The following is a 12,875-nucleotide window of genomic DNA, read 5'->3' as shown; positions in this document are numbered from 1 at the left end:
TCCTCCGCCCAAGCACCCTTAGCTTGTTCTAGACGCTTTTTTAGAGTATCCTTCAAAGCCTTATTTACAGCTTCAACCTGTCCATTGGCTTGTGAATGAGCTACCGAGGAGAAAATTTTTGTAATGCCATGTCTAGTGCAAAAATCAGTAAACAAGTCACTATCGAACTGAGTGCCATTGTCAGAGACTATCTTCTTGGGCAGACCATAGCGCCATATAATATTCTTAACTACAAAATCTAACACTTTCTTCGAGGTGATTGTTTCTAGTGGTTCAGCTTCAGTCCACTTGGTGAAATAATCCACAACAACTACCGCGAACTACACTCCTCCTTTTCCTTTGGGTAGTCTCCCGATCAGATCAATTCCCCACACTGCAAAAGGCCATGGACTCTGCATCTACTTCAAGACATTCGGAGGCGCCCTGGGTACTTTAGAAAATCTTTGGCATTTATCACACTTCTTCACATACTCCATGGAATCTTCATTCATTGTAGGCCAGAAAAATCCTTGCTGCAAAATCTGTTTGGAGAGACTTTGCCCCCAGCATGATCTCCGCAGAACCCCTCGTGCACTTCGGTCAGTAATTTTATTGACTGGTCAGGTGCTATGCATCTAAGCAGTGGCATAGAGTACCCTCTTCTATACAATACCCCATCCATCATAATATACCTAGCAGCTTGCCTCATAATCTTCTTGGCTTCATTACAATTATCTAGTAGGACTCCTTGCTCAATGTAAGTAATGATGGGTGTCATCTAAGTGTCAGCTAATGTGATGGGCATGGCTTCCCGTTCATTAATACTCAGCTCTGCCAAGTATTCCACTGGTACTATGTTCAAAGTTTCAGCATCTTTTGCACTAGCCAATTTTGCTAAAGCGTCTACATTGGAGTTCTGCTCCCATGGTACCAGCTTAATAGTATACTCCTCGAATTGTGCTAGCAGGTCCTTGGTTTTATTCAAGTACGCCATCATGCGCAAACCTCTTGCTTGATATTCCCCTAAGACTTGGTAGACCACCAACTGGGAATCGTTGTTTACTTCAACCGACCGGGCACGGACATCTCTAGCCAGGCGCAATCCTGCTAGGAGGGCTTCATACTCTGCTTCATTATTAGAAGCGTTAAATCCAAACCTCAACGCGCAATGAATTCAGTGCTTCTCCGGTATGATCAATATAATTCCTGCTCCCGAATGATGTTCGTTTGACGACCCATCAACAAAAAGTTGCCTAGTAGGAAAATCCTCTCTCTGCCTAGTCGCATTCTCTTACCGGTCGGGAATATCAGGAATCCCAGTGCATTCAGCAATAAAATCCGCCAAAGCCTGTCCTTTAATGGAACACCTTGGTTGATATTTGATTTCAAATTGGCCCAATTCAACTGCCCATTTAAGTAAACGACCAGATGACTCTGACTTCTGTAAGACTTGGCGTAGGGGCTGGTCGGTAAGTACTTTAATGGGATGTGCCTAGAAGTAAGGTCGCAATTTGTGAGATGCAGTACTAAACAATAGGCCAGCTTCTTTATCCCGGGATATCTTGACTCCGCTCCTATCAACCGCTTGCTAACATATTATACTGGATGTTGCACCATATCTTCTTCTCGCACTAGAGCAGCATTGACAACATGCTCTGTGACTGCCAAGTAAACAAAAAGGTCCTCTCCATCTACTGGCTTTGAAAGAATAGGAGGTTGAGCCAAGTGTTTCTTTATGGCTTGAAAAGCTTGCTCACATTCTTTCGTCCATTCGTATTTTTTGCTTCCTCTAAGCAAGTTAAAAAATGGGACACATTTGCCCGTTGATTTGGAAATGAACCTACTTAGAGTAGCAATCCACCCAGTCAAGCTTTGCTCATCCTTAATCCTGGCTAGAGACTTCATTTCCGCGAGTGCCTTTATCTTCTCCATATTCGCTTCTATTCCTCGCGAGTTAACAATAAACCCAAGAAATTTTCCAGAACTTACTTCGAACAAGCATTTGAGGGGGTTCAACTTCATGCTGTACTTTCTCAGTACTGCAAAGCATTCCTCCAAATCTCGTACAAGTGCCTCAGCTTCCTTTCACTTTACCAGCATATTGTCTACGTACACCTCCATGTTTTTGCCGATTAAGTCATAGAACATGCCATTCACTAAATGCTAGTAGGTGGCTCCCTCGTTCTTCAAGCCGAATGGCATGACCTTATAATAATACAAACCTATGTCTGTTTAGAAACTGGTATGCTCCTCATCGGGAGGGTGCATACTAATCTGATTATACCTTGAGTAAGAGTCCATAAAAGACAAAGTTTCATGACTAGAGGTCGCATCAACCAACTGGACTATCCTTGGCAAAGGAAAACTGTCCTCAGGACATGCTTTATTCAGATCGGTAAAGTCCACATAAGTCCTCCACTTCCCATTGGACTTGGGCTCTAATACTGGGTTTGAGACCCAGGCGGGGTAATAAGCCTCTCTTATGAACCCCTTTTCCTTTAGTCGCTCTACTTCCTCTTTGAGAGCCTTTGCTCGCTCCTTCTCAAGCAATCTTCTCTTCTGCTGCATTGTTGGGTAGCTTTCATCCACATTGAGCACGTGGCTGATCACATCTGGTGAGATACCCACCATATCCTTGGGAGACCAGGCGAAGACATCTTGATTCCTCTGCAAAAATTCTACCAGCTGTGCTTTTACTTCCAACGTCAACTTTTTTCCAACTTTGACCCCTTTGGTCGGGTCATTCTCATCTATTGAGACTTCCTGTAATTCTTCCATGGGTCCCACCTCACTATCGAAATCCCCAAAGCGAGGATCAAAGTCCATTCCCTCGCTTTGAGCAACGCCTTATTTGGTGACTTCATCACCGGATGGGGCTTGTTGCTTATTGAAACCAAGAGTGCTTTCTTGGTTAACATCTTCTAATACTCTTTCCTGATCGGCTACAACCATAATGCTTTGTTGGTCAACATCCATCTCCTCTACTTATTCTCTATCTACACATACAATCATATTATTTTCCTTAGCTCCCTTTCGCGCTTTAGCTACCAAGGCATTGTAACACTCTCTAGCTTCTCTTTGGTCTCCTTGGACACAACATATTCCTGCACTGGTCGGGAACTTCATAGAAAGGTGCCATATAGAGACTGCCGCATGCAAGGTCGTGAGTAGTGGTCGACCAATCACCACATTATAAGCTGACAAACAGTCAACTATCAAAAACTCCGTCATAATTGTCTCGTGCATAGGAGCATCTCCTGTTGTGACTAGTAACTTGATCGTTCGGCCGGTGACAACCCTTCTCCAGTAAATCCATAAATGATCAGAGAGCATGGCTTCAAGTCATATGAAACACCATTTTGTTGTGGCGTTCCAGGTACTGTGAGTTGGGATAGCATATGACATCTTTGAATTCTAAATCAAAATATTCCCCACCTCGATCTTATTGAAGTGTTTTAAGTGTCTTATCTAGCTGCTTCTCAGTCTCACCTTTGAAGTCTTGAAACTTACCAAATATTTCATAATTCCTAAGCATTAGGTAAGAATGACCATATCTTGCGTAATTGTCAATAAAGGTGACGAAGTACTCATATCCACCTCTAGCTTGTACATTGATTGGACCACAGACATCATTGTGTACAAGCTCTAGTTACTCTTTAGCTCTATTGGCTTTCGCTGAGAAAGGACGTTTGTTCATTTTGCCTTCTAGAAAAGACTCACAAACTGGAAGAGCTCCAAATCAAAGTTCTCTCAACGGTCCATCTTTTGTTAACCAATTTATCCCCTCTAGTCCTATATGACCAAGTCTAAGATGCCAAAGATATGTGTCATCCTCATTTAAAACCTTTTGTATTTTGTCTCCTTTCGTTTTAGCTACTTTAAATAATTCTGAGTCATTTAGCGATCATTCATTTGGCTTTGAGCATATACAGTCCGTTTGTATGTTCCACTTCACAAATTTTGAAACCATTCTTCGAAATATCAATCACATTATTATTAAAATAAATATTAATAGAGTGTTCATGAAACATAGATAAAGAAACTAAGTTTCTAGAAAATCCAGGAATAAAATTAACATTATTCAAAATAAGATAATTGTTCCCAAAAAATAAAAGGACTGTTCCCTTTTCTCTTGCTTAAACGAGCGCTCCACTTCCAACTCGCATAGTCACCTCACCATTAGCAAGTTCCTTTGGTGACTCAAGTATCTACATAGGAGAATAAACATGGTTAGTGGCTCCTGATTCTAGAACCCAAGATGACATATCATCTTCCACTATACAAGCTTCAAGTACAAGTAAATCAGATTACTTTTCCTTTTCACCTTAGCGAGATACTTTATACATTTTCTTTTCTAGTGACCTTCAACTCCACAGTGGAAACACTTTCCCTCTGGTTCCTTTTTTTTTTGAGTTATTGTCATTCTTGTTCTCCTTAGCTTTTAGAGCTTGCTTGCCTTTCTTGGACTTCTTGCCCTTACTTTTGTCATTGTCATTGTTCTTCTTCCTCTTCTTGGTTTTATCCTTATAGGTTGAAGGTTTCCCCTCTGTCACAGTTTTCTCAGCCTCTTTGGTTATGGTTTTGTTAAGAGACTCAAATTTTTGCAGTTCATTCAACAACTGGAATATGTTGAATTCCAACTTATTCATAATATAGTTAGTTCTGAACGCATAGAAAGTAGGAGTGAGCGATTCGAGTATGATTCTTACTTGTGTACGCTCATCAATGATGACCCCATATATTTATGCAAAAGCACCCTTCTTCATCTTAGTAGCCATAAAGGTTCTAGTAGCTTCATGTCTACTTTGATCAGATTCTGCCCAAACATGGCTTGCAGAGATTCCATCATCTCAAAATCAGTTTCCATGGGTTCATATTTTGTTCTCAGAATACCACTCATGTTAACAAGCATGTAACACTTGACCTTATTATTTGATTGAATCTAGACATCATATTTGTCCCAAATATTCTTTTGGGCATTGGCATCGAGCTCTTTAGGACAATTCTCAGTTAGGACGAATTTATGGTTCTCATAGATTAAAATTAAATTTTGATTCGATTTCCATCTTATAAAATTATCACCATTACGTTTTTCAAGTGAAAGTAAAGCAGTATTTGGATTGCCACCGTTCGACATTACTGAAAGAAATACAATAATAAAACTATTTGAAAAAATATCAATTATTTTGAAAGTAAATATGATGCATGAATGCAACAATTAAAACACATAAACTCATCATTTACTATTCCACGATAAAAATACACAACAAATAAAGTGTCACCTTAGGGTCGGTCAAGTTAAATTCAGATAGCTTATAAGACAATCTTATCTTTATTATTTAAAACTTAAAATAACTCTTATTTTCTCTTTTAAAAATAAAGTCGTTGGTTTCTTCAAGATACAATCATCTACCGCAAAAAAGTTAATTACATGTTTGTAAGTGTAACCCATTATTTCAAAATTCATGACTTAACTTAGTGAGTGCCACCATAGGGTTGGTCATGCCTAAAATATATCACTCTTTCCTGTCTTCGTAAGAAACCAACATTGGTATTAATATGTCTAGAAACCTTCCTTAGGGGGACAGAAACAAAGCCACCTCGAGGTCCTATTCATATTTCACGGTGTTCTAGTAATAATGGAGACCATAGGTCACATTGAGATGTTCACGTTCTCCCACTTACTATTTTAGAATAAATGTGTTTATTAAATCTGATCAATTAATTCTAAATTAATTACTAGTTTATTAATAAGGCTATGAATAAAATTAATTAAAAAATACATTTAATTATAGAAAGAGTATTTCTACAATTAACGTGATCTAAATAATTACCCATTATATTCATCTCAGTTTATTAAAATACTTTTCAAATCAACTTGGTTATCTTAATGGCCTATAAAATCTAGTGCCTTTATTATTGTGTGATTTACCAAGTTTTAACTAATTTAATACTTAGTAGTTTACATACAATTGATTTCTCCAGAACAATTCATAAAACACTTAGGACAATCCTAGACAATCATGTTTCCAAAATATGCATGATTAATCAAAATTGTGTGTGGGTTCATGAATCACATGTAATTGACTAATGCATGTTCATGTTACCAACCAAACATAAATTAACATTTAAATAAATAAATAAATAATAAATGATGAACCGAATACTATTGGGTATTTCTAAATTTAAAACCCTTTGAAATAATAGAAATTAAAATTATAAAATGACATTTAGCTGTTTGTCAGACTCCAAGAGTGCTTCTCTTCTCATATTGGATCATCTATATGATTGTTAGCAATTTATTATGCCAAAATAATTAATTAGAAACTAATTTTCTAATTAATTTATTTAATTAAAACTAATTTTTCATTAAATAACCATTTTGTCATCTTTCTAATTAAGTTGAATTTAAATAATTAAAAGATTCCAATTCAAATAATTATTTACATTTAAGATAAGATCTTAACCACCTAAAAAATATATTTTTTTTTTTAGAAAACTAAAATTAGATAATTATATTTTTTAAATTCAAACATTTTAAAATTAATTAAATAAAAGATATTTTAGCACAAAAATAGGATCTTGATTGCGCAACAAAAATGGTGCCTTAGAGATCTAGGGGCAACGACAATAAGGTGAGCCTCCAAGGCTCAGGAGGATGTTGTTGCACGAAAGAGGGGCACACGAGTCGCAGGTGGCAGTGGGTCTGGGGTGCCTTAGCCTTAGCCTTCCAAGCCAATCCTCAAACACACAAGGACGTGTGTGGGCACGTAGGATTCAAATATTGATTTAGACTCTCTAGATGTACTCAACACATGAGATCTAGAGAAGATTGAGAAGAGAGGCTATAAAAATTTCTAGGAAATTCTTTCATTTCTTTTGTTAGAGAGATTCTGACAGTCAAAATTAACAATTTGTTAAACTGATGAAAAACATCTCTTCTTTTCTCGTTTATAAAGATAATTATCTAATTGAATTAATCTTTATTTTATTTAAATAAAACTGAACAGCTACTTCTATTTTAATTATTTAATTTAAATCATATTTAAAAAGAATAATTAAATAAATTAATTAATTTAAAATTCAAAAGTTAAATGTCAGAGATAGGATATCCGTGAAAGTGGTGCCACTTAGTTTACAGTAGAGTGAGTGGCTGAGCCAGTAAGTGCCTCTCCCTGATTTTCTAATTTATTTGTTTAATTAATATTTAAGATAATATATTTATCCAAAAATAAATATATGTTAATTCAAAATTAACTTTATGTTAAAGTATGAGTTTTAAATAAACAAATATCTTATTATAAATATCTTATAATAAGATAATAATTAAACTTTTTCTATATTAATCCAAACATGATTAATATTTATTTTAACATAAAAAAATTTCAAAATATAAAATATATAGTTAAATAATTAATTAATTCACAATAAACCAATTGCCCATAATTATCACATAATTATCTCCTTGCTTTTGAAAATTAAATCCTTTGTTATTTAGTCATTCTTTCTACAAATCTTGCTTGTGACATCCTTACCCTTGACATTGTAGGACAGAAGTGAACTGGAGACCATGGAGCTATACTACGAAGCTCTAATAAACCGGATTATGAATCAAACCATGATTACTCGATAATTCTATGTATATTTATAGAATTATATATACAGATTTTTCTTTGTAGTCCATCGATATAATAAATAAATGTCGTTATGTCTTCCATTTATTGGTTTGTTATTTAATCCTTGTAAAAATTACCATTTTACCCTTCTAAATACCTCATGTTCCATCAATACCATTAATTCACTAGTGAATAATTAATCTATAATCAAATTATAGATTTGAGCTCATAACTATTAAGTTCCATAATTAATCCTTAAGGGAACCAATATTCTATCCATTAGAAAAGTATGGATTCCAATATTGTAAATCATGTTCCTAGCCATTCATGATATTGAATCTCCAAAAAATAAGTCACTAGCCTCATTATATTAAGAGTTCATAACGAGTGAATCAAAAGATCCAATAAACACAAACAGAAGTTCATGACTACTCATGATTTATACTGATCTACAAATGATCATCTATTATGATAAGAATTAAATCTTTATGGAAAACGATAAGCTTATAAAGATAGTTAATTCATCGCTCCTGTCATATATAATCTCTATTATATATAGTAACATTACCAAGATGTCTATCCACATCAGTTTTCCAAATCTAGATTACTGGCATCCTGTATTTTTAGTAAATCGTACTAGTATCCATTCATTAAAGATTCCTTACTTTAATATGTTACTGACTATTTTATTCATTATATATGATCTTAATTATCTCCTACTAATACAAGATCATGTCCTTATAAATGAATATGAAACTTTGTTGATATTCATATAAATTATTCAAACAATAATTATAACTGTCAAATATAATCAAATTGCACTCTTATTTAAATCAATAAAATGGCTTTAAATGATTTTAGGGCATAAATCCTAACACATATGACATCGATTCCTTCTATAGTATATGCCAAAAGTAACCATGCCTCACACCTTCAAGGGAAAACATTGCCCCTAGCATGGTCCCCATAGGATCCTTCATGGATTTCTTTAAAGGATATTTCGAGCCTCGGGAAAAGCACACCTTAGAAGAGGCATTGAATGACCTTGTCAGTAAAGCATTCCCTCAACCAGAACATACCTTGGGACCTAGAACATACCTCGGGACCTAGTAAAGCATTCGAGCCTCCTTATGGTCTTCGGGTAGTATTGTGGAAGGTAGTCTACTATTAGCGTCATCCAGGTCGGGCCTTCGCAGATCATATCAATCTCTCTTGCCTCTTCCTCTATGCTTGGCTTGTCTAAAATAGCAACTGGGACTACATTCAATTTATTCGCGTATTTGGTGGTGGTGAGTCAGACTAGAGTGTCTACGTTGGTTTTCTGCTCACGTGCAACTTGTTCAATGGAATAGAATTAAAATTTTGACAGTTCTCTTTTTTACTTTAGCTAGATAGGCTGCCATTTTGACTCCCCTAGCTTGGTACTCTCCTAACACCTGATTCACCATGAGCTAAGAATCATTGAAACATTTGAGTGCTTTTTCTTTTAGCTCTTTGGTAACCCGAATTCTAGCCAATAATACCTCGTACTCCACCTTGTTATTGGATGCATCAAACCTAAATCTAAGAGTCGTATGAAAGCGATGGATTTCTAGTGTGATCAAGATTATCCCAACTCTGGACCAGTGCTCGTTTGATAATTCATCGATGAAGAGGTTCGTCATGGAATCTGGTGTATTTGACCACGCTATCGGTGAGAGCCTGACCTCTAATTGTTGTTCCTAGTTTGTATAATATCTCGAGATGACTGAGTTCGACGACCCAGTTAAATAGACATCCTGATGCTTTAGGCTTCCGCAAGACATTCGTTAAAGGTTGATCAGTTAAGACATGTATGGCATGGGATTGGAAATACGACCTAAGCTTTCTCGAGGAAAAAATTAGGCAGAATGCGAGCTTTTCAATCAAGGGCTATCAGGACTCATCTCCCAAAAGCCTCTTGCTTATATAATACACTGGTTTTATGCTCAATTCTCCTCTCAATTTAATACAGTGCTAACTTTGTTCTCCATTATCGCTAAGTAAAGTTATAAGCATTCCCCAGCAACTAGGTTTGACAAAACGGGCGGTTCAACTAGATGATTTTTCAAATCTTGAAACACCTGTTCACACTCTTTAGTCCATTCAAATTGTCTATTCCGCTTGAGCATATTGTAGAAAGGAATACATTTGTCCGTTGATTTGGATACAAATCGATTTAGTGACGAAATTTTTTCAACGATCTAGGCGATGACATTTCTAAAAACGATTTTAGTTTCTTAGGATTAGCTTCAAGCCTCCTTTGATTGACAATCAAGCCCAAAAAATTCCCCAACAAGACTGTGAAGGTACACCTAGGGATTGAGGTTCATATTGTACTTTCTTAGCATGCCGAAACATTCTTCCAGGTCAGATACATGGTTATTGGAAGTTTTTGACTTGACAAGCATGTCATCAACATACACTTCCATATTTTTCCTGATCTGATCAATGGACATCTTGTTTACCAGTCTCTTGTAAGTTGCTTCAGCCTTCTTCAGCACAAATGGCATGACTTTGTAACAGTACACATTATGCTCGGTCATGAAGCTGGTATGCTCTTGGTCTGCAGTGTTCATCATGATCTGGTTATATCTAGAATACACGTCTACGAAGGATATGAGCTCGTGACCTGCTATGGCATCAACTAACTGATCAATTCTAGGCAAGGGAAAATAATGATTTGTACAAGCTTTATTGTGGTCTGAGAAGTGGATGCAGGTCCTCCACTTTCCGTTTCTTTTTTGAACTAGGACGGTGTTGGATATCCAGGTCAGATATTTCGCCTCCGTGATGAATCTGCATTTTAAGAGGTGAGCTACCTCTTCCTCCAAGGCTTCTCCTCGTTCCTTCCATAATTGACTTCTTTTCTACTATTTTGCAGGTACATTCTTGTCAAAATTCAGTGTGTGCATGAACACACTCAGACTGATTCCTACATATCAACATGTGACCAGGTGAAGATGTCGAGGTTTTTCCTCAGAAACTCGATCGAATCCTTTTTATGTTCATCACTAAGGTTCTTACCAATCTTGAATTTTTTTTTAAGTTGTTTCTGAATTGAGGATTACCCTTTCTATCTCGTCTAAATCCTGGAGCACATATCAATCTTCACCTATTCATGGATCTATTTCTTCAAGCTGGGCGACCTCATTTACTGCCACCCGAGGTTCTTTTGCCTCTTCAATAACTATCATTGCCCGGGGCTCCTCATTTTCATCAATTACCACCATGGCTTGCTAGCCGGGTTGTGATTTTCCCTTCATGGAAGTGCTATAGCATTCCCTAGCAACAAGCTAATCCCCCCTTACAGTACATATTCTTGCGGGTGAGGGGAATTTCATGGCCATTAACTCCGATCTTCCCAAAATTGCATTATAGGCAGCCAGATAGCCTATTACTATGAATTCAAGCATCTTAGCAACAACTCGTACTTCATCTCCCATAGTTACAATAGATGTCGTTCCTTCACCTGAGAACACATAAAGAGTTGTGGAGGTCACCTTCAAATTGGCTATTGACAAGCCCATCTTTTCTAGAGTGAACATGAATATCATGTTTACTGAGCTCCCATCATCGATCAAGATTCTTCTAACCCTCCGGTTGGTGAGCTCAGTGGTTATTACAAGCGAACCATTATGAGGGAATTAGACTTGGCTAGTGTCCTCTTCCGTAAAAATGATTGATTGTTTATCCATTCGATGCTTCTTTGATAGTTGTTGTTCTGGGGTGAATACCATGCCTTCATGAGTTCTTAGCTCTTGGATGTATCTTTTCTGAGCCCCATTGTTTGTGCCTGCCAAATGGGGTTCGCCTGCAATGGTAGCTATATCTCTTCCTTCGACAGTAGGAGGGATGATTTGATTTTCTAGAGCTAGGAGAGCTCATGGTGAATTAGTTTGATGTCCCTGAGGTGGTTGTGGGTTCTGCACAACCGGCGGGCTAGGAGTTACCTATTTTCAAGCGTAATGTGTTAATATTCCAGCTCGAATGAGTGTCTCGGTCTCATCCTTTAATTGATGGAAATCGCCACTGTTGTGGACGATGTCGTTGTGATAATGACAAAGCTTGGATGGATGTCTCTTTGCTCGTTTATCTCTCATGGGCTTTGATTTCTGCCAAGGAAGGCAGGCAAAATTGGTCAAATAAATGTGTCCCGCGTGTCTGTATGGTCGGTGTACGTGGTGAATATAGAGGTGTACTTCTCTTCAGGCTTATTCTATTTGGAACTTGTTTGGTCGCCTTCACCATTTCCCTTTCTTGTATTATTCCCTGCCTAGTTGTCATGGGCAGCGAGTTGAACCGTAGCTGCAGTGTTTGTCGTCACTCCAACAGACTGAGTGAGAATTTTTTAGTTTCAACCATCGCAAACTCTACCTCCTCGAGGTTTATCCATTCTTGAGCCCGGGCCAAGAACTTATCTGTATTTTTTACTCCCTTCCTTCAGAGATCTTTCCACAATTCACCTCCCACAGTGATTCCTGACCTTAAGGCCATGAGCTTGGCACTATCATCGGCATCCCTAGCTCGATATGTGATAACTCTATTTTAGTGTTGTTTTAGGATGTGTTTTTGTGGTAACCTTGAGTATTTATGTTTGTTTTGTGCAAGATTACGCTTGTTTTTGTCTTTGTTGTAGGTTTGTGCATTGAATCATGAGAAAAATGTAAAATAAAGAGGAAATGATGAAAAAGGAGCTTTCAGTGGTCGCTTGAATTAAAATGGTGCTAAGGACGAGTTAAAATACGTTTTTGATGAAGGAAGGATGTTGAAAGGCTTAAATTTGAAAATAATGGAATTAGAGTCGCGACATGGGCTTCAAGGCCGCTAGTGTAGTCAAGTCAGAAGCTCAAGGTTGATGAAGGGAATTAGAGATGCGACTTGCTCTTATAAATCACGGCGCTAGTGGAAGTCAGAGGCAAACCTAGGAGGGCATCAACACATGGGTCGCGGCTGGGGTTTAGAGAGTCGCGACACCCAAAGACCTTCTCAGACTTTGAAGGGCCTTAAAAATGACACGGATTGCGACCTAGGAAATGCCAAGTTATGGCCTGCCTATGTAAAAAAGGAAATTGTAATTTTTTTTAGTATAAATTCAGACTTTATGTTTAATTAGGGTAAGGTCAGATTTTAATTATGAATTTAGAGATTGAATTTGATTATTTGGCAATTGTTTTGGCACTTTCATATTTTTGTTTCTTCTTCAAGTCTCTGATTTTTATGTTTCTGAATTATTATTTTGTTGTTTTAGTCATGTCTGAT

Source organism: Humulus lupulus, chromosome 3, assembly GCF_963169125.1.
Source record: "Humulus lupulus chromosome 3, drHumLupu1.1, whole genome shotgun sequence".
In the NCBI taxonomy this organism is placed as follows: domain Eukaryota; kingdom Viridiplantae; phylum Streptophyta; class Magnoliopsida; order Rosales; family Cannabaceae; genus Humulus; species Humulus lupulus.
Note: the sequence above shows the minus strand (reverse complement) of the source record.